Consider the following 25,974-nt stretch of genomic DNA (forward strand, 5'->3'; position numbering starts at 1 on the left):
TTAGGTTTTGGCTTTAGCACAGCGGACGAGCAATCGGTTATTTATTCTGCTGATCCTTTAGTTGTTGCCTTCAGCTCAGCTGTGGTAAGCAAACCATGCGCAGTGGAAAGGGTATACTGACTCACCGTTCTCCAGAAGGTGATTCCACTGATTAGCACTCAACCAGAGGGGAGCTAATCAATAAAATCAATAGTGCAGTGTTGTGCCAGACTAAAAACATGCACACAGCCTGTATTCCATCCAGCACGGCTGCAGTGGAATTTCTGTTTTTTGCATCAATCCTGGGAAACATATTTATATATTTAAAAAAAAAAAACAACAACCAAAAACAAAGGTTAAATTGAAAACATGACTGCAAACCTATTTGAAATATTGTGGCTCAGTTCAGTTATAGCACCAAGCAACAGGTGAAGGCTAATCGATACTGCCTCAATGTCTCACCTAATATCTGGGCCCATATTGCTTGTCAAGGCGTAATATAGCAAGGATGACATATGTTGTTGTTTCAGATTGGTTCCAGAACAGCCCTGTACAGTACACCTTGTACTATTTTTTTTTTTTTCTTCTTTTCTTTTTTCCAAAATGCTGCTGGTCAAAATCAGCCCCTATTAAGTTTCAGGGGTTTACACTGAGGAACTAAATTAGGCATTAGCATTAAATCCTCTGACACCACACTCCCCTCAGGCTGAAGAAAAACTCACTACACCCACAATAGTTTTACTTCTAAGGTCAATGAGGTGTCGGCTTGCTTTCATTATTTGGGATAGTGATGTCTCCGCCGTCATCCACTCCAATTACCTGCTGCCATGACTCCAGCTCATCTTTTCTTCTTCTTTTTTCTACTCTCCCTCCAGTTCCTGTTATTAACCTCACTGCCGGTCATCCTAATATACTTTCTTTTTTTTCCTTACCTCATTCCTCACCTGCTCACTGTTTCCATTCAGACGTCACCAGAAGCCGTCACCCGTGCTTCCAGCTGGGCCTCATTACCTTGTCAACCTCGGGGTGTAAAGAGCAGCAGCTACTCAGCATATACTTTGTGCCAGATTGTGTGCGGTGTTCATGTTCTTGTACTTCTGTTCTGTACTGCTTGTCCATAGATTTATTGTTTTTATTCAGATTTTTTTTGTTGTTGACTACTGTTGAGTGGGCTTCATTAAATCATTTCTTTCTTTGGATTCATTTACCAGGCTCAACCAAAGGCCCCTTTGATTTAGATCAGTCACAAGGTTTCAGCCTTGAAGAAGCTCATGAAATCGCAGTTAAATTGTTAAAATGTACGCTCAGTACCAACGCAGTCATTAAAAGAGACACAAATGATGAGCCTCCGCACCTGTTTTCCTCATTCACTGCCAGCCTTGGTGGATTAGTTTCAAAGCCTGAGTCAGCCAATTTGCTTGGAGCTAATTGCGTATGCGGTCTTTCTGTGGACTTGTTTGTCACAGTTTGATGTGCATACATCTCAGTGAATGAATTAAAACTTTTGAGCATAAATAAAGTTAAATGTAATGAACAAATTGTCCTTTAAATGCAATTTTAGCTAATCTGGTGCTGTCAGGCTGTCTTGCAACTTTGGTATTTCACTGGCCTCATTGTGGCTCGTTCTGATCAGGTGTATGTGCATGGCTCTGCAGGATGTAATCCTTAATCTGTAACAACATTAAAACCACTGACAGGTGACTATTTGTTCCAGTGGCACCCGTCTTGAATGCTGGGATATACGGCCACATTTTGATGGCGCGATCAGAGCATCTTCAAAACAGCAGGCCTCGTTGTGTGTCCCTGTTAGTACTTACAAAAGTGGTTCAATAAAGAACTGGTGAAGTGGAGACAGGATCATGAACCCCTCAAGGCTCACCGATTAACTTGGGGCACAAAGGCTGGCCCATGTTGTCTAATCCCACATTAGAGCGACTATAACAGCAATGACTAAAAGCCTTCATACTGTCTGTGATAGAAGGTGTCAGAACACCCAGTTGGTAGCAGTTAGCTGAATATAGGGCTGAGTAGATGCAGACCAGCCAGGGTGTCCATGCTAAGTGTCTACTATGTGAATGTCAGAACTGGACTATGGGACAATAGAGGAAGGTGTCTTGGTCTAATGAATCATATCTGAGTTTAAAGTTTGCTTCTCTACATAAAACAAAACAAAAAGAAAAACCCTGAAAATGTGCTGCAAGGCAGTGGGGAATGTGAAAAGAAGAACTAAAATAACACAAGTTAACTCTAAATGCTTGACTTTCACTCTTTATACAGAGTTTCATGTATAACTGAGGTTGTTTTGCACACGTGTGAATGCCCAGTTTAAACTGTAATTATTGCCCACAATTGCCGTGTCAAACTGATTATGAAAACAGTTGGCCTGACATAAAATTAATCACACTTGTTTGAATTATATTTAAGGACGCTGCAATGATGTAATTATGTTTTCTAGCACATTCTCTAACCTGTTGCTCCTTGTATTCTTTGAACAAGTCGGCAGGTCTGCTGTCGGATTGCTTTGCCACGTTAGATGTGTCGGCTCCCTCGATCTGCGTAGGTTTAAACCATCTTTTATACATGTGGCTGTGTGGCGTCTGTTGGCTTAGCCGTGACTGTCAGCTATGTAAGCAGAATAAAATGCTATATTTCGCTTTGCACGTCTGCTTTGTGGACAATCCGAGGACGGTCGGTGAGAGCACTTGTATTTGAAGCCATGCCTCTCGTTTTGTCACCATGAAAGCTGCAGTGTGCTTATGAGAGAAAAAAAGCGCTCGGTGTACCCACTGTGCCTGCAGGGAATGGAAGAGCAATGCACGCACGCACACACTGTCCGGCTGTCGCACTTTGTGGCAACTCATTGGAAACATGGCTTCTATTAAAACATTAACAAGTATTATTTCTAGCAAAATGGGGCATTATGCTGTTTTTAAAGGGTATTGTGATACTTTTCTAGCATCGGTATACAGTGTGGTGCTCTGGACAGTTTTCTGCAGGGAAACCTTGAGTCCTGGCATTCATGTGGATGTTACTTTGACATGCACCATCTACCTCAATGTTGTTGCAGACAACATACACCTCCTCAAAGCAATTAGATATCCTGCCAGCAGTAGCGTCTTTCAGCAGCTTAATGCTTCCTGCCACACTGTGAAACTTGTACTGCAATGGTTTGAGGAACATGACAAGGAGTTCTTGTAGTTTAATCATAGCAACTGGAGTTGCTTGAGTTTCTTGAAGACATTTCACCTCTCATCCAAGAGGCTTCATCAGTTCTGACTGACTAGTTGGGAGTTCAACATATCCTTAAGGAGCCATTAACACCTGAGTTTTGGTTTCAAATCAAATTAAACCAAAACTCAGGTGTTATTGGCTGAAAGGTGAAACGTCAAGCAAGTCCAGTTGCTACGATTAATCTATGAGAATACCCATGACCTGGATGACTGAGAATCTTCACAGACATGACAAGGAGTTTAACGTGTAGACTTGACCTCCAAATTCCCCAGATTTCATTCCGATTGAGTGTATGTGGGATGTTCTGGGAAAAAAAGTCACTTGAAGCATCCCTTGCTAAAGCCTTGCTCCCTGATACCACATTCAGGGGCCTGTGAAGTCTCAACGGGTCAGAGCTGTTTTGGCAGTCTACCCAATCTGTTGGGCTGGTGCTTTCAATGTGGCTGAATATTGTAGGAACCATGATGTCCAACCCAACAGCATCACCTTGTTTAGCCGAGGAATTATGCGCTGAAATGAATTAAATTATTTCAAGAAGTGGAGCAGAAAACAATAATCATATTGGCTGAAGGAGTGTCACAAAACTTCCAGCACTAGTTGTAAATTGCTGTTAAAGCTGAATTACTTCTTTTGATTCCGTTTGATACAATCTGACAGTCATTTCCGAAAACAGCCAAACTGTGAGTTTTTAATTTAAAATTGAAACTTGTGAAACAATTAAAAGTTGGTACTGTCCCAGAGCTTTGGAACGAACACTATCTTCTGCCTCTTTCTCAATCCATCAGTCTCTCTTAATGCCTTTGCGGGCCGTGTTGCTATTCATAGCATGTGTGTCTCAGAAACTAAGGTCTCTGATCAATTAAATGTGCCTCTCAAGATAACTACATTAATTACGCCGCTGTTTGCATGAGTCTCGTTGCATCGCGGCGCACTTGAGACTTCAGAATGAATGGAAGGCCAGATGGGAAGCATTTTCCGTAGGGCTGAGATTCTTGGATCATTATGTATTCTTCTGCTGCAGTTACGAGATCAATTAAGCCTTCTAAAGTATTTAAATTCTTATCAAATAGTTAAAGTATTTCTTTTTTACTTTGCAAATCATGGAAATACTGTATTTCGTGCGCAATAATAAGGTCACAGATTGAAATTTTCCAAGTTAGGGAAAATGGTGAAGGTTTTTCCTGCATTAGTAATATTTTGTGCTGTGAGAGAAAGTAAAAGTTAAAGAGGAGAGGAGTTAAAGGAGAGATTTTGATAGCTGCTAAAATCGTAGAGGGGGTCTCTGTGAACTGTATACACACTCAGCTTTGGGAAAACAGCCTCAGCCAAAACTGCTGAGTAATGCACCGTTGTTGGTCCCTGCAGACCAACTCTTACTCACAAACACGCGCTCATGCACATGAACATTTGAGTCAGCGCTGCCCTGCAGTCTGCATCAAAAAAGCCCCTCAAGTGATAAGCTTTGGCGAGAAGAACGAGGACTCTAATGCTCATCTCCTAAACATGATTTTTCATACCGCTTCGCACAACATGCCTCCGGATTAAAGACATTCTATTAAAGAGAAGGAGCTTAACATATGGAAGGGGGAGAAAAGCCAGCTGTACTTGGCTGGGTTTAGCTGTCTGAGCTATAGTTCAATAGTCCCTTTTTTAAGTGCATTTGCTCTACACTATATACTGTGGGATGATCCCTCCAAGTAGTAAAACATCCGAGGGGGAAAAAGGGAATTTTTGAGATTTACCAAGTTTTACGTCACAATTCACGAGGATCTCGCGGTGTCACAACACTGATGTGCTTTTTTAGCCATCTCAGTAAAAAAAGACAGAGGAGTGTGGTGTGTAAAAATGATTTGAAGCCTATTTAGAGCATTTTTAGCAACTATTCTTCCACTGTTTAGCCTTTTGAGGACCTTTAAGTGCTTTCCTAAATTGGACAAACTAATGACTCATCCTGACGGTATCCTTTGCAGAGTTTATATTCGCAAACGTCGGGATCAAAGGATGCTTTTTGGCTATTATCTTCTCCTCTCAGGTCGACCCATGTGGATCTGTTTCTGTCTGATGCAACCAAATGTTAAGTGGGCTGCAATCAATATCCTCCATTAGAGGAAGGGTCAGTGCATTGGATCATTTGTATTCCTCATTGAGCATAAATTTGAATTAAAATATTTTTGAACAGATGGAAGATTTGCTTGGGCATGTCTGTGCACAGCATGTGACATATGGCTGATATTAAGCTTGGTATATAGATGATAATACCAACGGGCCTTGTTGATAACATTTTCTTTGCTGTAATACAAGGGCTTGAATTTTCAACAGCAGTTGTTGCTACAGATTTAAACTGAATTTGATTCATTATATGTCAGCATTAGTATCCCCAATAGAGACTTTATGTGCATTATGCATTTTAAATCTCATCTCTCACACATATTTTCGAATGTGTGAAAACTTAAGCTTTAGTTTTATAAATGAAAATTTCCTGTAGTGCAGCCATGAAGTGTAAATTGAATCATTGCTGTGCTAATTATACCTGAATAAAATATTAGAGACAGAAGTACATTTGTATGCAGGAAATGCAAATACAAGTTGAAAAATACATAATGTGTTTGGAAGGCTTAGCTGAGTCCTAAAGAAATCTGATTCCTCTGAATGCAGGTGAGGCAGCGTAAAGTGAGATGTGACGTGCACGTCCAAGTAGAAACAACAACACATAGCACAAGCTTGAATCTCATTTGTCGTGCTGCAGATGATAACAGCATTGGTGGGAGAGGAGAAATGGGCTCTAAGGAGTATCACATTACACCTATCTTGTATCTGGTACCTGCAGGCAACGACATGTGACAGTATGCAATAAATGCGCCAGTGCTCTTACAGTATATAAACTGCTGCACAGTATACACACACATTTCTCCGAGGCAGAGTTTCATAGGAGGTAGTAATAATCTCCTGGTTGTTAAACCTCAATGTGTCGAGCTATAAAAGCACAGTTGGTCAGCGTGTGCAAGGTAGGTAATGACAAGATAAACAGCAAGGGATCCTGATCAAAATAAATGCATTGTCTTTAATGCAATGACGTTTATTTTTCTTAGTTCTTTTTTTCATAACCATGGCCCAGGGAATCGTTAACAAGCATGTAATTGCCTCGTCCTTGCACAGTAAGGAAGTATAGTGTCACATGGCACACAATGCGTTGGTGTTTTTCTTTGTAGCTCTGTGAATACTGTCGCTTTAAAATTTTTGTCTCTGTAGACAACAATGGTAGCGTGTACATATTTAATAGATCTGTCACATTTCCAGGTGTGGACTACAATTATTAGCATTTGCTTGTAAACAGGAAGTAAATGTAGGGAATGTGTTTTCCTGGCTAAGACTTATCTGTGTAGTCACCAGCATCACTCTTTGCAGGTAATACATAAATGACAGTGGAAAAAAGTTAAAATTTCTTTCATTTTGCTCTGGTAATTAAACCCAAATGCCCCCGCTGCATTTGCTCCGAAGCTGTAGCAGGCATAATAGAAATACACCAATCAAACTGACAGGTGAAGTGAAATACATTGATTATCACGCTACAGTGGCACCTGTCAAGATGTGGGTTACGTTAGGCAGCAAGTGAACGGTCACATCTTGAAGTTGATTTGTTGGAAGCAGGAAAAAAACAAACAAAAAAAAAAAACAATGAATGGAGAGCGTAAAAATATGAGCCACTTGGACAGGGGTGAAATTGGGATGGCTAGCTGGGTCAGAGCATCTCAGAAATGCTGTTCTTGTTGGGGGTTTCCTGTGTGCAGTGGTTAGTGCCGACCAAACGTTGTCCAAGGATGGCTGGCCCATGTGGTCCGATCCCACAGAAGAGCTACTAAAGCACAAATTGCTAACAATTGTGGTGTAGTCCTCATACTGACACCTGGCGACGGCCAAAGTGCCTACAGTAGGAACATGAATATGGGAACTCAGCCATGAAGCAGTGAAAGACGGTGGTCTGATCCAATCAGTTTTCATTGTGTGGTTGGCTCAGTTCGTGTGCATCATTTATCCGTGGAAACCTTGGGTCCTGGCCTTCATGCGGATGTTCCTTTTGCATGTACCACGTACCTAAGCACTGTTGCACACCACTTACAGTCCTTATTGTCCTCTTTCTGTAGAATTATGCTCCCTGGCGCACTGCCAAAAAGGTTTAAGAATAGTTTGAGAAACATTTCTGGAAGTTCAAGGTGTTGACAGGGCCTCCAACTTCCTCAGATCTCAATTCAATTGAGCATCAATGAAATGTGCTGGATAAAAAAAAAAATTATGGTTCATGGATATTTCACCTCACCACAGACAAGCCTTGAAGAATCTGTTGTTGACGTCTTTAGTGCCTGGTACCATGAAACACTCTTTGAGTCGATACCTTGATGAGTTAAAGCTTTGCTGGTGGCAGTAGGGAGACCTACACAATATTCGACAGGTGGTTTTTGACTGATCGGTGTATATATACACTGACACAGTTGTGATCGCATTAGCGATGACCACACATAAGACTGAGATTGAGTGCGAATTAAAGTTTTGGAGACCAGGGTGTATGGATGTGTCGTGTGGCAGAGTTTGTGTTTCATAACAGTTCATTTTGACTTCATGTAAAACATGTGACTCTTTGTATTGTAGTAAATGTCCTTGTTCCTACGCTGGGTTCATGTAATGTCATAATTGATGCTAAAATTAAGATGGTTTCCATGTGTACAACATGCAGCCATTTGCATAATCAAGAGGGTTATGTAATGAGAGTTTGCCATGTGCATGTTAAAGTACATTCGAGTACTTTGATTACACTGAACAACAGATGTTAACTAGTGAACTTGACAACATTGGATTTCTGTCACTACACGATTATTAAGGAATGATACACAAGCTAAAAAGACTGAACCCCAACACTTGCTGTGGCATCTTCATAATGAAAATGAATTATATTTAATTCTATTCCCATAAATTTTTGACCATTTTGATGAAGGTGTAACTGGTTTAAAACATCGAAGCAGGGTTGATTCATGTTCAAAGACTGTGAGAGGGTGCAGTAAAATATTAAATAGCAGAGCATCAAGTCAGCTGAATGATCCATGCAAACCTGCCTTAGTCACACTCAGTGATCAGTTGTGACTCCCCTGTGAGTAGTATGCCTGGTGGTGGCACTCGTCTTGCTTCGAGCGATGATTCACCCCCCATGCCTGTTTCTAAACTGCCCCACTTCTTCTTTTACTTACACTTTCTCTACCCACGAGGCCTACAAATGAGGCGAAGGATGAGATGATGGGTTTTGGGAACTACAAAGCCTCAGATCAGGATGTAATTATACAACTTGCTATGCACACTATTGTGTAAAGTGTAATTACGGAGCCCCAGGACTTTGAGATGAGGAGACTGACAGGTTAATGCAGTCAGAAAGAGAGAAAGTTGGAGGGGTATTAGGAGTCACCCATTAACCAGCCTCCAAATATTTACTGCCTATTAATTAATGTGGCTCTCAAAACCCCTTTTAGCGCATTTGATTGGCAGCAGCCCAGGCACATTTTCTTCGCATAACCTCAAGAAAACAAAATGCGCTGAGGCTTTACTTGTAATTAGCATCCACGTAACCCACCAGTAAGTATTGTTTCCATGACGAATTAGCCCGGTTGCCTCTTACCTATATGACAAGCAATTACAGATATAGTGGTCTGATTAGGAATTGCTTTTTTGCTAAACACGTGTAAATGGAATTTTGTGTTAACCAGTTTTATTTTAGTGGGGATGTTGCCCGTGTTCAAAGAGCAAAGTAATTATTTTTGCTTCCACCTATTTACGATGGCTCATAGATCCTGGTAAAAGTTGAAATTGCTTCAATTAACCTTATCAGACTTACTTCCATCCTTGCACCTGAAATGAACTCATTAACACCCAGAGTGGACAGCTACTGTTTATTGCCTCTGAGGTAGCATGAATTTCATCTTTTCGGCTTAATATACCTGTAACCTTAGTTCGTAACCAAGAGGGAATCATTCCAGTCATCAGGGCTGCATTATTTGATGCTAGTGATATGACACAGAACTCCCTTGGAACGTAGAATAAGGAATGCAGAGTGAATGCATTACCAACATCTGTATCCTGGTTCTTTGGTTTCCATGTCCCACCTTGACAAATGGACAGTTCATCTTGCTTTAGATTTTTTTTTTTGAAGTGTGCAGTCATGAATCAAAGACCTGAAGGTTCCAACTAAACACGAAAGGAGCAGCTTTCAATGACTGGTCTGCTCTTCCTTTGACTGAAGATGTTCTAATCAGTGAATACGGCAGAAACCTAGACAAATTCAGGCCCCTAATGACTCATGGCTGCTCTGGATCAGCAGTCCCTTATCCCATCCTCAGGGCTTGGTAGTCTTTTCAATACAGACAGGTGGTTAATGGACTTAATTAAGTGGTAATCATTAAGTAGGGAACAGGGACAAATGTACCCTCAAAGAAATGCAGAACTACAAAATGACATGCTATAATTAATTGGGGTAATGCAGATACCGGATTTAAATGAAGTGAGATTGCCTTAGGAAAAAAATAGATTCTGCTTCGTAAACAATAACCCATCACATGAAGACTGTGCAACACAAAGTACAAGATGCTCTGGCTTTATGTTGGAAGACTCACATTCTCCTCTCATACAGTGGCTTCGTTTGGATCCGTTTCATTTCGTTTGGTTTTGTTTTTTGCCCAGTTTAGCAGGAGGTGCGGTGCAAAGAAAAATGTCTGCGCTCCTTGTAATCCAATTCACAAGAACTGGCTTCCTTTGCCGAGGGACGTCTGTAAACTCTTGGCCAACTGTTGCAGCTCCTCTAGTGTAAGGATCGCATTGTAAAAGTGGCATCTTTTATTTTTTTTTTCTTGCTTCCGAATTTTGAGTGTTCTCGACTTCACACGTCTGCGAACCCGCATTGCCCTGTAAACCTCCTACTCAGAAATACCCTGAGATCCCTTTCACAGGAGTGCTCTCTGGCATGTCGAGGTTGGAGAGGTGAGAACTGGGTAAAGCGACAGGAGCATGCCAGGGCTGAGTGGTTGCTGTGGCAACAGACTGGTGCCTGATGATGGACCTCCAGTTGCCTGAGGAGTTTTCCTCGTGGAGATGCTGCGACTGTTGTTGATCACTTTTAATGGCTTTTATTGCTGTAGAGGTCTCACAAGTACCGTAGATGATAGTTGGGATTCTCTGTCTGGGAGTACACAGAATCACAATGTTTTAAGCTCTGGGGGTTTAAGTGTTTCTCTGATTGAACAATACATTTCCAGCCAAAAGTAATAAAAAAACCAAACCCACTGTGGCTTTTGCAATGTTCTGAGAATTACATGTTACACAGAACGCACTCTTTTACCGCGGTAGTAGCAATGAAATATGTATTTGCAGCACTGAATTCTACAAACTCTTTATTCAAGTCAGTACTTTAATGATGGATCATAGTCACAACAGTTATCCCATCAAAGTGAGTGAAATGAAAATTGCATATTTAGCCAGTTTAATGATTCTGTCAGCTTTATACTTTTCAGTTAAAGATCCTTATTTCAACCCTGTGGTTTTTAGGTTGTCTTGACAGAGACATAATGACGACAGCTTCAAGGTTGTGTCCGCTGAATGCAGGTGTGCCTGTAAACATGTTGAGCAATGTCACACACTGTTGGCATGTGGTTAATGTAAAGATGACAAGAGAACTATAGGGCAACCAGATAAGGAGCACCACCGATGGAAATCAGCAAAATGCTGAATTCAGCTGTCTTGTCAAGACTGGGCCTTGCAGCCAATGATAAGGTGGCATTTATAAAGGTATAATAGTAACCAATTTCCAAGGGAAATTCCTATAGAGATAAAAGAAGCTAGCAGGCTCAGAGATGAAATAATGTGGCCAGTGCATCATCAAAAGGCAGGATGCCATGACAGAGGTCCTAGGTCGTTCTGCCTACCTATGTGAAGACAGTAAACTCCGAGACAGGGGCCGTCGCTCACATGAACTAGAGCCTGTTTGGGTCAGCTACTCAGGCCAAAGAGGCAGTCCTCTGGGGAAGCAGTTTCTCTGTTATGGTGGAGTGCTGTGAAAATATTCCATTTGTTGCTTCTTGTGGGTAAAGTCAGCATTTACTGTGTCGTCCACCCGATAACACATTGACAGCTGATAGCTAAACAATCATAGTCTGCCGAATAGCTTTCACTCAAAAGGCTTCTATTATTTGTATGCTGTTGTCATACACTTCGTCGTCAGGTCATTCTTAGCTCCAACATGATTCATTACAATCATGGGATGTATAATCTTCTGATATTTTCTCTTGAATAATATCCATGGAGCGATGATGTTCGTGTAGATTTGTTGTGGCCAAGAGGAAACCAAGACAGATTTTTACCACATATTATTTATTCATTTCCTTTTTATTTTGTTAATTCAGAATTTACTTGTAAAATGTCCCTTGAGTGTCACAGCTGGAAACCCAAATTGATTGTCTATTTATTTTGTGGCTCCCCAGTTACTTAGTCAGTAGCAAGGATGTTAATTATTAATTGTTAACTGATTAATTGCCATTAATATTTTATTTGATTTAAAATAATGATAAAGCAGGCGGTGAAACTTATTTTTGAGGCAGTAAACATCAGTAAAGTATCTGGTGTTTAAAAATAATATTTTATCAGCACATTAAAAGGGGTCCACTGCGTTTCATGAATTTCAACAATGACTTCTTAATGTGGTCGACTATTGATCAAAGAAATTGTTTAAAACTTCCATCCCTAGTCACAAAGACAGTCACACTATGAAAGTGTCAGAAATTAATTAAAAATAGATATTTTTGATGCGTGTCCTTTTGGTGAAGCCCCAGGGGATCGTCTATTTCACCTAAGCCTAAAAGCACCACTGTGCGGTGCAGTTCTTATTCTTGCTTAACTGTCTTGAATGCAGAGTATTAAAATCATTCAAGCTTCATAAATAAAATAAAGTATTGTTCCTAAATCATTTTTATTGTTTGTTTTCTGCCCAGATTACCAAGGCCGAGCACAAAAAGGAAACTATCAAATAAAATGTCAAAAAGAAATCATGTTCTGTGGGTTTTCCAATATGTAAATCCATTTATTAATATTAATGTTAACATTCTGTGCAGATATATTAATCATAACATGTGATAGTTCAAAAGTTGACCCATATGAAGAACTGGTTTCAACTGATCTCTTGAAGCCGTTTTTTCATGTGACCTGTGATCCAGAGGCCAGTTCAGTGAACCGTTCAAAGTGGAGATTATACATGTTTAAAATGACATTCATAAATTCTTGACAACATGAAATTCCTAGTAAGCGGTAATGGAGAAAAGGAGGGGGAAAAAAAACACAACTTGAGTATTCAGAAATTCACAGACTTCTCTCTCTGGATGCCGTACGCTTGCAGATCTCACCTTGAAATTGCATATCACACATGCACACATTTTGATTTGCAAAATGAAACACCCTAGGCCTCAGAAAACAATTTCATTTGCTGTTTCCTGTCTCTAAATTTAACAAGGCACTGTCTCTAACTGGAGCAAATACATTAATAACAGTACTTTTTTTAAAAACATCTTTAGGGTTTCCTTTACCAGTTTTGCCTGCTGTGAGATAATCTGAGAGTGCAGTGCAATGTTATGTCCCACCATATGTGTTTGTTATTTTTTCTCTCATTAAATCTGGGTTGGGAGTAGAAGCCCGCAGTATCTCATGTTTTATTTATGGAGAAGATGTGTCGGCTCTGCTCGTCTTCAGCTCAGGCTTTTTGATCTTCTTTCATTAGAGGATGTTCAATATTTATCAGTGCTGTTTCCCATTATTCTGCCCATGGATAGGTCCAACTCTTTTACCACTTCAGAGTCGGGCAGCTATCACGGCTTTCTTACAGCACACATTTGTTAAGCAAATGATACAGTTATCCCTCTGAAATACTCTTTCTGTTCGGAAGGAGGGTTGACCAGATGCCTTTCCGATTATTCAAGAATCACTGTCAACTCTTTAAAGTCCAGTTTACATTTTAGAGGACTTAAAGGACACTGCAGCATTGTGGACCTAATTTGACCGCATCCTTAGCTGCTTAAAATCATTATTTTTTACGTTTCCAACACATCCATGAGCCAGACGATACCCTTGCAGTTTGGCCCAAAAATAATTCATTCCCATGCTACATTTTGATTTATAGTGACTTTTTATTTGGCCGTTTGGGTTAATCTGGCCGCGAAATTACACGAACAAGGTGACAAAAGACGGATGTTATTGATTAAATCAAATGTGAACCGGTTTTATTTTTACTGAAATGTATTTCTACTCTAACCTCACTACATGAAAGCCCTCGTTCTGCTACACCTCTCTTGTTTTTGTGATGCTGTAAGGTCACCTCTCATTGGTACGAGCTGTTGCTAGTCAGACTGCCATGTTAGCAATCAGACCCAGCTTGCCAGCTTGACAGCACGACTCTGGCTGAGGTCAAGCCTTTCAGCATGTCGCTGTGGGCCGAATGTAAAATTGCAACCCCATGGAGGGATGTGAATGGAGTGGTATTTTCACCGCTTTTTATGTGACATGAAAGAGTGACCATTACAGAGGGCCAAACAAGTGCTCGTGATTTTGTTCAGCTGTCTGTGAACGGATAAAAGTGACAAACTGGAAGTGCCGTGCGTGTACAAAAATAATGGAACATGATTTCAGAATTATTGCTGCCTTAATGCATCTGTTGTATGTGCAGTAATGTGAGTGAGTGTAGTTTGTCACAGCAAAAGTTATTTTGAGCTTGGATCCAACAGTAATCCTTCTATTCAAGCCAAGCATACACTCCATGTTCTTAAAGTCACCGTGAAGTGGCCGTCTGAGCATTTTTAGTCAAATGGAGAACACTAGTGGGATTCTTTTATGAAAAGAACTTGATTAAATCCTTTCTATTTGAATTGCACAGCACATTACCGAGATACAGAGGCAGCACTGTAAGAGTGTTGGCCACCTCCTCCTGGGGTTAGTGACTTGCCTCAAATAAAACCTAATTGGATATATACATATATAAAATAAATATTTAAATTTTTCTTCTTTTGGTGGCTCCCCTTAGGGTTCACCACAGTGCATCATCTGTTTTCATCTCCCCGTCTTCTTCTGTCTTCCACTGTCAGGTCTGTCGCCTGCATGTGCTTGCTAACCACATCCTTAAACCTCCTCTTCTGCCTTTTTCTTTTCCCTTTTGCCTGGAAGCTCCATCTTCAGCATCCTGCTCACGATATCCACTATCCACACATGTCCAAACGAACGCTCTTGCTTTGTCCCCGAGGCGTTCAACCATAGACCTGTACTAAACAGCAAGTTCAACACATCTATTACACCCTGAATATAAGATGAACAAGTAAGCTGCAAAACATCAGTACTTTATCAGTCTCTGTTTTAGGATCATACGGCTACCTATAGTGCAATGGAAGTGCTTGGAAATTTCTTCCACTCAACAGTAAAAAGAAATAAATAAGCCATGCAGGACTGGAATTCCCTCCACCGAGAGTCTATATCTCCTTCATCTTTGCTCATCAGGGATAGGAGAGGGTTTAAACTGCTTCTAAATCGTCTTACCTTCCTTAGAGACCTCCTCACTATCTGCACGTGGGATCTTCTAGGAATGGTCATTCCATTTTTCATGAGACATGTTTGCTCAGGAGGCGGTGTTTTTATATGTGCTTATCTGTCATCTTAAACACAACTTGCTCTGCAGCAGGTTATGTGTGCAGCATCAGTTAATGTGGCGTAGCCCTGCAAATCCAAGGTTATACCTGAAGCCATCTCGATTATCCCAAGTCGTCGTCTTTTTTTTTTTTTCAAACCACTGGCCTCTACGCTGTCCCTCTGATACACTCATTCCTAATCTTGTCCATCCTCATCACTCCCAAAACAAATCTCAACATCTTCAACTCAGCCACCTCCAACTCCGCCTTCTGTCTTTTCATCAGTGGCACCCATACAACAGTTCTGGTCTCAGTACTATCTTGTAAACCTTCCCCTTTACTCTTGCTGGTACCATTCTGTCGCAAATCAATCCTGACATTCTCCTCCACCCACTCCACCCTGCCAGCGCTCTCTTCCTCACCTCTCTTCCACACCCCCTGCTGCTTTAAACAGTTGCCCAACATTCACTACTTCTACTCCTTGCATCCTGTCTTCCCTTTCATTCGCATACACGTATTCCCTCTATATATTCCTGCTCTCCTCAATGTGCTCCCTCGCTCCAGATCACAATGTTGTCAGCAAACATCGTGCTCCGCAGAGACTCTCGGCTGATCTCGTCCTTCGGCCTGTCCATCATTGTTGCAAACAAGAAGGAGCTCAGTGGCGACCTTTAGTGTAATCCTACCTTCACCCTGAACCCATCTGTCACGCAACCTCTCCGTGTCTCGCAGCCCTCATATATAGCCAACGCCTCTCTTTTCTACTTATCTGCTGCTCACGACTCCCTCATGCAACACCACACATCTACACTCCGTATTAAGTCCACAAAGACACGATGTGACCTCATCTGACCTTTTCTATACTTCTTTGTCAGAACTCTGAAAGCAAACATCACATCTATAGCGCTATTTCCTGGCACGAAACCATAGTTCTCCTCGCTAATCATTACCTCTCTTCTTAACCGAGCTTCCTCTACTCTTTCCCATCACTTCACACAATGATCAACTTCGTACGTCTCCAACTACTACAGCTCCTACTCCTATTTTCAAAAATTGATACCAGTACACTTCTCACCACTCTCCACTCTTCAGGCATCCTCTCCCTTTCCAAGATTGTGTCTAATCTGGCGAAAGAATCCACTCCAATCTCTCCTTGACATCCCCATGCCTCTTTCTGTGTCATCCAGACCACCTTCCCCAACTTGTTTCCCTGGAGTCATTCCTTTTGTGTTCAACTACTCATACAACCGCCTCTCTTTGCAATCTTCTTTCAACTTTTGCAACCCTCTAATCCAACTACTTTTTAAATTCTCCCTTCGTGTACTTTCTCGTACTTCTTCATTTTGCCACCAAGTCTTTTTGTCTTCCTCCCACCGACCACACAACACAAGTTGTTCCTACCAGTTTCATTCTTTACCTCTGCTGTAGTTTCCTCACGTATCCAAAATATAGAAATGTACACATACATAAATGCAATTATTATTGATAGATTTAAAGTATCTATCTCGATACAGAATCAATTCTCTTACTTCAGCTATACCCACTAAAGGAAGCCTTGGTAATATCTAATTTTTTTCCCTCTCCATCCAGTACTCTTTATTATTCATAGGCTGCACACAACACTATACAGTTGTTTCTCTGCAGCTCTAAGTTCCAATCAAGCTCGGGCTTTGCAACACCGTGGCAAATATTGTCATATTCACTATACTGCTTTGTCAACTGCCAGCCTCGACAAACTGGGGCTGTCAGTAGAACAGCAGCTGAAGAATTGGGGATTTTATCATTGAACTTGCATTACCACATTGTTGTTGTGACGGGGGAGAAAACTGCTGAGATTCTGATTCCGCAGCTAAGATGCAAAACTGTAACACCGAAACAGGAAGCGAGTTGAATTTGTGTTACACCAGCCCCCTGTTCTTGTGGTGTGTATACTCTGGTAGAACCACACAGGATCTACTCCTTGAAACTCAAAAACTTCACACCTTATAATTGGCTTTTTTAAAATTAAACTTTTGCTTTCTATCAACCTGACAGCAGCATGAGCAAGCAAATGTTAAAACGATTGGAAAATATTTCACTAACTGGCAGACCAAAGGATCTGCAGTCTCCACTGTGACGCCAACTGCACGTATTTAAAACTTTCTGTCTATCATATTCTTAAATCACACCCTGAGCACTCCGGTGGCTTCTGTCAGATTGTAAAGGCTTACAGTAACAACTCGACAAGGTACTGTAGCGTAGGTGGCTACAGCAATGGGTTGGGACGGCTTGCTGTAATGCATTTTATATAGGAATATCCCCACACTAAATTTAAAACGTTTTGAACAGCCCCTGAGAGTTGATGAGAGCACTTGTGTGTGAATGTGAAGCAGACTATAGATTGTAGTGTTAAATTATGATAAATAGGTTTTATGATGGCATAGGAGGTTCCATTTTAGTTGTACTCTCAGCCACGAACTGTACCAGGTAAGTGGGAGATAAGCAGGCAAATTGAAAAGGCATCTCTGATTTAACAAAAAAAAGAAAGCCGTGCTAGAGGACTTAAAGCTGTCTGTCTCACTCATCTCCCCTTTTTTAAATGTTGAGAAGGAGTGGGAGCAGTACAAAGGGAGGATAGACAGAAAAATAGATCCAGCTCTTAGCAGTAGGTCTCTGATGTCTTGAAAGGCTTCTCTTGGATGTTCTCACAGTAACTCCTTTCCTTTGTGGCTAAACAGATTTGTTGATTACCCCCAGAGATGCAAGTATGCACCAGGCAGGAGAAATTTTCATGTCAGCGGGTTTTTATTGCAAGAAAATGTTCACATCCGCCTCTGATTTGTTCTGTGAAAAAAATGGGCATAAGTCATCGTGAACTGGCGTCTTTTCATCGAATTATCTATGTAGATAGAAACTTAATATATAGTCCACCAGCAATTCAGACACGTTCGCAAAATTGACTTTTATGAAGACAATTGTGCATATTTAAGCGGGGCAGTTTCTGACATTTCCATTTCCTGGTTCATTTATTCATGATTATTGAAATGAAATTAAAATGCTCTCAATGTATAATGCCTGTGTTTGATAATTGAAGATGAAATGGCCTCTATTCTCCGTGCTTTTTGTGTATGCAAAATGATTGATTATCTCGTGTTTTCTTGGTGCCATTTTCTCATTATCAAATGATCGCACTCTCCTTAGTCATTTTGAATGTTGGTGTAGCCGAAATACCAGTACAGTTGCTGTGAATATCATTCATTTTGGTACATTTTTAATTAATTTTTTTTTACCTCCAGCATTCCCTTGTGCTTTTAAGTTTGTTCTCTTGTGATAAAATAGATGCCAGCAAAGGAGTATTTTATGAACGGTAATGTAAGGAGAGCCAAATGCTATGGGGAATTTGTGGGAAAAAAATATGAATTACTTCCTTTTTGAAATTGTTGTTTTGACTAAATAACTATACACAAGCATGACACATAATTTCTTTGTAAAGTTTGACTTCAAATTTACTAAAGTTGTGCTCAGGTCATATCAATATAGTTAATATTATTTTCTCTAAAGGCCTTCCATAAAACCAGGAAAAGAAAACAACCTATATGGCATCATCACAGGTTATTGAATTCGTGTTGATATTTATGATAGGACCAGGTGAAGAGATAAATAAATAAGTGTAAGGAGGAAGGACCTTTAAAAGACATTACGATTGTTTTATTTTTTAACCTTCCCAGCTTTGAGCTTATGAGGCAGTACATTTACTTTAGTGGTCTGGCTGAGGTGTAATGGGTTTTATGATTGAACTCCTGGTTAGATGAACGGCTTGTCACGAATTAGCAGCTCTCATTTGATACACAATATAGTTTCAAATAGGATTTCATCGACTAAATCAGAACAGACAAAGCCTTTCCCCCACCTTTCGCAGCCAATACACACACATACGCACAGAATCGGTATTGTTTTCAGAATTGCCTCCAGTCCACCCAGCTAGGTGGAGAGGGGTCAGTTTGAATCTAATGAAACAGCAATTTCATATGACAAATTGAGTCTTGATACCAAAAATTCAATTTAGGCATGAGAAGGCTACAATAGCTGAATGTCTACAGATGATTACGCCATTTGCTTGGTAGCCCATGAGACCCAGTAGATGTGATTGGATTTGAGGATACGTAGATATGCACGCTTGTAGAGGCATTACATTATTCACTCATATGTAACTCGAGACACTTTTTATTGGGCCTTAATGGGTACTTTCCAAATTTTATTTTCCAGATATGGGCGTGTGTACATGTGATAAATGTGTGTTATTACGCATTGGAAGATAGCTTGAAAATACGTTGATCTTAGACTTAGTGGGCGATAATCCCTGCGGTTAAATCCAGAGCCATTGAGATGATGTACTACACTTGATAAGAAGCAGTAGAAGGATCCTCCAATCCCAAGCGATGTGTGAGAGAAAGCGTCAAAATAATATGCAATCTTGACAGTTTTTTTTCCCCTGCAAGTCATTGATAAAGCTAGCCTGTGTGTTGCGTTCTGTTGGATGAGTAAGAACAAGCATCATGTTGCTTATTTACGCTTGTCTTGCTTGGGTTCAGTTCACACAAACACAGATGTGAAAAGGTTTTAGTACGCTTCACCAGCTGTGGTGATGATGTACAAACCAATTATCTCATGATATAAACACATGCATGGAGCTAACTGTAATTCTAGTCTCCAGTTACTGTATCTGCCGACTTGTGTCACACATGGTGGATGTGTTTTTGCAGGCTTACGTGACATTTCTTCATTCGCATGTTCTTTTAAAATGTTAATGAAGAATCATTAACATCTCTAGTCCATGGATAATGAAGGCAGTCACTGTAATGCAACCAGGTATGCATATATCTGGATTTTCTGACCATTTTATAAAAATGGAATGGAAAATGGAAAATCCTCCATTCCAGGGGTGTCACTTCACTGACCCACACATGAGGCGGAGAGTCACACCTGACAAGTGTATAGAAATAACTCAGCAACAGTAACCGTTTAAAGGGACGATGCCTGTCGATGATGGCTGCTCCAATGCTCATTACGGATCAGTTACCGGGTCATGGCATCACTGAATAACAGCAATAACACAGCTATGGTGTTTCTTAATACAAAAACAGAGCAGACGTGAGGGAGCAATAAGTTAGTTTCAGAATCTGGGTATTATAAAAGTAAAGAGGCTTTATAGGACTGTAGCTATGTATTTTTGATGAATGAGCCAAGATGTGCTTAAAATGGAAAATAAGGAAAGCAGCAAAAAGTCTCTTTGCTTCTATAAAAAAAAGAGTTTCAATTTATAATGTCAATTCCATTTAACGTCATTTCATGATTCAGATACTTGGATAAACACTTAATTTATATATATGTTTTAATTCCATACATAAATATTAATCAGAGCATGCTGCCACTCCAGTTTCCCAAGTAGTTTTCTAATCTATAGTTTTTACAATCATGCAATATTAACATTACAGTAAACCTGTTTGCACAAAAGTCCTCCATTCGCTGTCCCACCAGATGAGCAGCATTTCTATTTGCTTCTCCTCCTGCATCGTCGATTGTAATGAGCCCATGATCAATGTCCGAGTCATAGGTCAGAAGACATCAAGGAGTGTCATTAAAATGGAAATTGCCCCAGGAAGAAGTAATTCTGTCATTATACGAGGGGTCTCTACCAGGGTAACAAATCGCCCGTCCACAGGGCACAACGCTGTACTGACTGACAGTGTATGAAAATGACATGAATCATAGCTTATGGCCTTCAGTCACCAGTCTGAACCCTTTCAACTCCCAAGACCCGCCAGGATTTGAAAGGCATGTTTTATTTAAAACTGTTAGAGCAAAAGATTGTACCAAGTTGTTGAAAGATACGTTCAACGTGGTAGACGACCTGTCTGGAGTTACTGTACGTAGTGTGAGTCGTGTGAAAATTAGGTTGTACAATTGTAAATAGCTAATCATCCATAATCTGTTGAACCATTTTTTTTTATTTTTTCCCCCCCCCAACATTGGCAGCACTTGCAGACACTTCGAAAATTATTGTACATACTGATTTTAGGTCAATTTCTGTAATACAAATTCATTTTTTCTCCTTTTTTGTGTCAGACTGCTGTTTCCAAAGTCAGGACGCCACTGCTAAGGATTGTTTTTTCAACAGCTCGTTGACCACGTTAAAAGTTAATAATAGCAAATCTTAAAGAAGGCTTATCTTATCTTGTTAATAATCGATTAATCATTTAAATCAACTACAGTATGTTTCTCTCTAAGCTGCTAAAGCCATTTTTAATAACAGACACTTAACATTCGCTTCAGAAAGGCTTATCTGATAAACTTGAGCTCATTCTCTTGACTTAAACATTGACTGGAAGCCATTAACTGCTACAGAAATCACCGTTGTGGTACAAGCTAAACCTCAACAATGCTCTTGGCCACACAGAAGATCACCTCACCCATTCGCAACAATCAAAATTCAAACGCAACACAACTGAAATAAAAATCACAAAACTCCTCATTTATCTATTTGTATTAGAAACTATTCCCCTGGTTCTTTGTCCGCACGGAACTGTCCACGGTCCTCGCGACCGCCACTGTTCTAAACACAACAAACGAGCTGCAGTCTTTCACAATAAATAACTTCACAGCGGTTATTGTTCTCTATATTTAATGTTAGTCCAGCTGCTGGAAACAGCCGCTTAGCTGGAGCAGCTGTCCACAAATGCTGTCCCACCAACTTCATCGGTCCAAGGAATCTGTCAGTATTTACTGCCACCTCTAAAAGGTATTTATACTCTGAGCGGAGCATTGTCGAAATGCATCATCATTTTTAGTTTAAATGCCGCTGAGGCGTGTAATCAGAGGCCTGCTGCTGAGCATTAGCAGCGTTAGCATTAGCCTCAGGTAGCTGGCTAAACCGGACAGCCACTTGACACATATTTCATTTTGTTGTGGAGTTTATCAGCACAATGCCACAGTTAAACAGCATGGAGGGTGTTTGTTTAATGGACCCTTATGGGAGGTCAGCAGACACACCTGTAACTCCATCTCATGAAACACTATCGGCCTCTAGTTAATGGTGCAACCAGGTACCATAGCAAATGTACAGTGTGCTTTCTGACATGTGTGTCCCTCATTTCCTGCCTTATCGGTTAATATATTTTTAATCAGTTCACCCATTCAGGGTAATTATTTCTACTAACAATTGACCCTTAACATCTACATCTGTAGTGGTGCAGGACTTGACAAAAATTGACAATATACACCCACAAACTGCTTGAGGTTCACCGGGTTAAACCATCTGAAAAGCTACAGGAGCCTTTGGAACGATGTGTTAGACAACCACTCCTTTTCTATCAAAAAACCACACGAGAGAACATGTGGGAGGAATGGTATTTATCCCTCCACTAGAGTTCCACTGACCCGGCACCTCACTAAAATGCTTCACGTTGTCTTTTCTCTTTAATTCGTCACCCATCTCTACGTGGACACAGCTGCTACTGTATGATGCCCGATTGAAATGCCAAGGTCACACGTCAGAAGCTGCGACATTCAATGTGTTGCTTAGGGACACTTTTGCAGTATAAATCCTTGCTGAAACAGTGGCTTGAGTCTGCTCCGGCATATATTAGAAGGAAGCCATCCTAGGCATTCACGTTTGTCCCCACAGTTTCCAATCAATCTGACTTTGAAATGTACGGAGAAGTCCATGGAGAGCAATCAAATTCCCCACAGAAAGAGCCCCAGATGGCGCTGGTTCCTGTGAGGTGACGGTGCTAACCACTGAGTCACCACCTGCTGTAAAAGAGTCCAATAACTTCTAAATCATTTTGGCTTGAACACCTGAAGACTTTCATCCCTATTTTTTTAATTAATTAATTTTTTTTTACTGACCCAGCAGATAGGCTTTCTAACAGTCATTCGGTACATTGTGTTTTTGGAGGGGTCTCCCTGCTGTACAGAAGGCTCACTGCACATTTGAAAGCACTTTAAAGAATAGGTGAACTGCCTGACCTCCACCTCAACAATTAGTTTTGCTTGATGCAGCTCTCCCTCGTATTGATCCGGAGTCTGTAGTGCAGGCGGTGAGGGAGTGGATGAATGGCTTTGCCCTGCTTACTCGTTCAGATACCTGTAATCATGTTTGGCCCAGTGGCCCGCTGCTTTTCTACAATTACATCAAAAGTTTGTCGATATACATAATATCTATTCTACATTTCCCCGATATTGCAAAAACTATATGCATTTTGCAAACTTTACAGACCTGATAATGCTGTTCCTTCGGGCTACTCTGACATCCTTTCTTATATTTTTACACTTTTCAGCATTTGAAGTGAAAAAGCCACTTTCGCATCCCCTCTAATGCTTATTTTTCCAGTCCGTTTAATTGCATATTTTATTCAGCGATTCTCTTCGTTATACCACAACACAGTGCTAGCGAAGCACATTATGTGTTGACTGTGGGATTTTTTTTTTTTTTTTTTTACTTCACCCTTCCACCCCGGCACCTATAAAGTACTAATGCTCTTGCTGTAATGTAGCCAAGCAAACAGTGCATTAAGTCAGAGCAATATTGGTGGAATTTTCTTGGCTGCAACAGCGTGCACGTCCACAGATGCAAAGAAAGCTCACTGTGTACATTTAATTTAAAGCATGTTACTGTGGAAACTAGATGCTGTGTGACATTTTATTGCTTGCGATTCACACAATTAAATGAATGTGGTGTAAAATACATAGTTTAATATATAAACTGAATGGAAAATTGCTTGTTAAGTTGTTAGATGGGGCCATTAAGTGGGCATCAGCTTTAGTGTTCCTTTTGTTGCATTCTCCTCTATAGTTAGGGTCACTTTTTTTTTTTTTTCCCCCAGATTTGGCAGACCATACACTCCTTTCTCCCTTGAACATTTGGCCACTTTGCATTTTATCTAGCCAGCACCATTTACAGTATATAGTGGTGGACTAACCCTCCGTGACATCACCCATAGGTTTCCCGAGCAGCGGTTTTGAAGCTCAGTGCAGTGGCTCCGACCGTCGCTATCTTGTCAGCGCCAGACTCCTCCTAGTTCCCAGCTAATCCAAAAATGAGCAAAGAGATGAAGCGCAAGTGGAGCTAAGGCGGCCCGTGCAAACGCCTGTGGGCCGCCGACTGTCGTATGATATCACTGACCTGTCACTCAAAGCAGCCACAACCTTAATTATGAATAACTTTACACCATAGTACAGTTTAAACAAGTGAATTATGGAAAAAAAGCACAGCCTGTGTTTGTCATGAGCTGAGGGAATTACAGTGTCTTTAAAAGGCATCCAGCCCCACTGCAAGTCTTCCTCTTTTATTGCTTTTCAACATTGAATCATGGTCAATTTAATTTGGCTTTTGCAAAAAATAAAGAGAAAAAATAATTACATTGTAATTACAAAGTAAATGTACATTGGTGTTTACATTACATTTTTAATTTTGATTCTTTGGTATTTCTTTGTTGGAATCTGTTTTCAATTTGACATGAAAGATAAAAAAGCCTACGTATATTTACATTTTATTTTTTTTATTTTTTTTTACAGAGTCTTAGGCAAACTGCATTTGACATATATAGTAATAAAATGTCCCAATTTTAAGCACAGATTTGGATGTTTCCCAATGGCACCAGATGAGTAGTTTAAGGACAGTTGGAAAGTTGAAAATCCATCCATTCTTTCTGTTTTTACAGTTTCTGGCTGACAGATGGGGTAATTTTCTACTTATTTATTTTCAATATATTTACTACCTTTTAAAGACAACATGCCTTCAAAACCCTCTTGCAGATTTGAGGTTCAGCACGTTCCTCTGGCACAACCGAACACAAAAAAAATAATGTGTTTGTGGACTCGCGGTCTGTGATGGTGCAGAATATTATGGGAAATGCAACACGTTTCATTTTCCCAGTCTCAGTGCTAGAACATTAGATGAGTCATTTCCACTTATTACATGAATGAAACATCAGTCTTCATTTGATTGAATTTGAATTTAAATTTGGGCCACAGATTAGGAAAGTGCTGGGATAGCGACAAAAGCTCTCCAGTGCCACAATCACCAATGATGAGAGGACCTTTGTAGACGGCACTAGAGGACTTCTCTTTGCTCGTTTAGACGAAATGAAAGTTTAAATTTACCGGAGTGATCAAATGAGCACTTTAGATTTTGTGTGGAGTTCACATATTCCAAATATAAATGTTTCCACACAAGAGACGATCACAGATACTATTTTGTCATCCTGCTTTGTTACGATGGACATTGCTGCTGTCCAACTGGCGTCCACAGATAGAAACAAATACTTATCTTTAGACATTATGCAAGTGCACACAAGAAGAGATCAGGGGACATAATCACAAAGTGTTCTTTGTTCAGAGGTCTTTTAAATTGACCTAAAGGTTCCAAATCAAGACTTGCCTCTTTAGATCAATTAATGAAGCCGCTGTGAGCGTCTCTCCTAATGAAAGAAATTTAAAACTAAGACAAAGGGCAGGGGGCACTTCTTTGCTATTGATAGCATTCCTTATGAATGCACTCCAATGTTTACTAAGTCACGAGATAGATGGCTGGCCATTTGTGTCTCAAAAACAAAACACACAGAAAGTGTAACCGTGTCATTTAAGGGTGCACTGTCGCCATTCAGTTCCTTAAGCAAAGGGCAATCTCATTGAATTGAAACAAATAATTTATGAACTGTTTGGCAGAAATCTGGAAATCTGTCAGAGTGCTGGTTGTGAAAGGATAGAAGATAAGAGTGACAAGCCGAAGCCAGGTTTTTGAGACGAAATCAGCAATCTCATCAACATCTAACAGCCAGTTTCTAATCAGATGTTTGTCTCAACAGTTCTAGATTTTCCTTGAACTAGTTTTTTCACTGTGTCTTCTTCCTTGGTATTTTTTTAATCTGCTACTAGAGCTGATGGTTATTAAAAGAAGGAGAATTCCACTACTAGAGCTGTCCAACTAAGGATCTTGAGCTTCTATAGGAGGGAATAATTCAGTACCGTCGTTTTGTACATATTTGACTTTGTTAAAGACAGTCAGTGGTGGGATTTTCCATTTAAAAGTTTAATT

The sequence above is a fragment of the Stegastes partitus genome, unplaced genomic scaffold (assembly GCF_000690725.1).
Source record: "Stegastes partitus isolate 25-593 unplaced genomic scaffold, Stegastes_partitus-1.0.2 Scaffold40, whole genome shotgun sequence".
In the NCBI taxonomy this organism is placed as follows: Eukaryota; Metazoa; Chordata; class Actinopteri; family Pomacentridae; genus Stegastes; species Stegastes partitus.